This window comes from Bubalus kerabau, chromosome 1, assembly GCF_029407905.1.
Source record: "Bubalus kerabau isolate K-KA32 ecotype Philippines breed swamp buffalo chromosome 1, PCC_UOA_SB_1v2, whole genome shotgun sequence".
Lineage (NCBI taxonomy): Eukaryota > Metazoa > Chordata > Mammalia > Artiodactyla > Bovidae > Bubalus > Bubalus kerabau.
In genome coordinates, this window is record NC_073624.1 from 109,550,690 (window position 1) to 109,552,864 (window position 2,175).

Consider the following 2,175-nt stretch of genomic DNA (forward strand, 5'->3'; position numbering starts at 1 on the left):
AGAGACATTACTTTGCCAACAAAGGTCCGTCTAGTCAAGGCTATGGTTTTTCCAGTGGTCATGTATGGATGTGAGAGTTGGACTGTGAAGAAGGCTGAGCGCCGAAGAATTGATGCTTTTGAACTGTGGTGTTGGAGAAGACTCTTGCGAGTCCCTTCGACTGCAAGGAGATCCAACTAGTCCATTCTAAAGGAGATCAGTCATGGGTGTTCTTTGGAAGGAATGATGCTGAAGCTGAAACTCCAGTACTTTGGCCACCTCATGCAAAGTGTTGACTAATTGGAAAAGACTCTGATGCTGGGAGGGATTTGGGGCAGGAGGAGAAGGGGACAACAGAGGATGAGATGGCTGGATGGCATCACCAACTCGATGGACATGAGTTTGAGTGAACTCCGGGAGATGATGATGGACAGGGTGGCCTCACGTGCTGAAATTCATGGGGTCGCAAAGAGTCGGACATGATTGAGCGACTGAACTGAACTGAATACCCCAAATACATAAAGAACTCATATAACTACAGACAGTGTAAAACCATCTGAGTAAAAAAGGGGAAGAAGGTTGAGGTCTACCCCTATGGGCTTTTTCTATAAAACCTACATTGTTGGAAATGCCTCAGAGAGTAACTATGTAGTTTCCTTTACTCATATAACTACCTGTTAGATCTGTGGGAAACAACTTTAAGAGAGAGCTGCCAATTAAACTAGGAAAAACCTAACAACCTTTTTTTTTTTTTTTAATCTTGGGTACTGGCATATCACAATGATCTCTGTCAAGTTCCAGGGTGTGATAACTTAAGAATGAATATGATTTGAACTTAATACATTTTTAGAGGGTGCCATTATGAGTTAGGCAGATCCATTTTCTGGCCCTAAACATGATCTTCTAGTAAACTGCTTGAGGAAATTGGATCTCCAAATTTACAGGTGGGAAATTTTTAAGTGCATTCCATTGAAGATCAAAGAGGCCCAACTAACACAATTGTGGGCAGATACACATAACAGCTGTGGGTTGAGCAGAATTTCTTTTTGAAAGGGCTATCTTGAAGATTATGACTTTGGAGAAGCTAAGGTGATTGGCAGTGGAAAGAATCAGGATGTGTGGAAATTCCTTAAAAATTTATTGACTTAAATCACTCTGCCTATGTTACACATAATAAAAAGAAAGCCTTTATAGTGTATGTGGGGGGGGGAGGGGCGGGGGGGGGAAGCAGCAGAGGATCTGAATAGACTTTTTTCCAAAGAAGACATACAGATGGTCAATAGGTACATGAAAAGATGTTCAGCATCACTAATTACCAGGGAAATGCCAATCAAAACCATAAGATATGTCACCTCACTTCACCCCTACTAGAAAAGCTACTATAAAATAGTCAATAAATAAGAGTTGGTGAGGATGTAGAGAAAAGAGAACGCTTGTGTACTGGTGGTGGGAATTTAAATTGGTGCAGCCACTATCAAAAACTATGTAGACGTTTCTCAAAAAATTAAAAAATAGAACGACTGTATGATCAACCAATTCCACTGTTGGGAATTCATTCAAAGAAAACCAAAACACTAATTAGACAAGATATATGCACACTGATGTTCATTTCACAATTATTTTTGATAGCCAAGATATTGAAGCAACCTAAGTATGTCTACCAATAGCTGAATGGATAAAGAAAATACACACAAATATTCATACACACACACACACACACAGAGGAACATTACTCAGTGACAAAAAAATAAAATCTTGTAATTTGCAACAACATGGATGGATCTAGAGGGTATTATGCTAAGTGAAATTAAGTCAGACAAAGACAGACAATACATGATCTTATTTACATGTGGAGGGAAATAACAAAAACACTAAACTCATTGATACAGAGAATAGATTGGTAGTCCAAGAGCAGGGATTAGAGGACAGACAAAACTGATGAAAGGGGGTACAAACCTCTACTTATAAGATAAACAAGTCATAGGGATGTGATATGCAGTATCATCATGGTAGTTAGTTATGCTATATTGCATATTTGAAAATTGCTAAGAGAAAAAATCTTAAATGTTTTCAACACAAGAAAAAATTATGACTATGGATGATGACAGATGTTCACTAAACTTACTGTGGTGATCATTTTGAAATTTATACAAATATCAAATCCTTATGTTGTACACCTGAAATTAATATAATGTT

General features: G+C 38.1%; 1 non-coding gene across 1 annotated transcript; it reads left to right on the plus strand.

Moving 5' to 3' along the window:
* Positions 1–557: 557 nt before the first annotated feature.
* LOC129642612 (small nucleolar RNA SNORA18) lies at positions 558–688 on the plus strand. Its single transcript, XR_008709864.1, has one exon. It is a non-coding gene; the product is annotated as a small nucleolar RNA SNORA18 (small nucleolar RNA).
* The last annotated feature ends 1,487 nt before the right edge of the window (positions 689–2,175 follow it).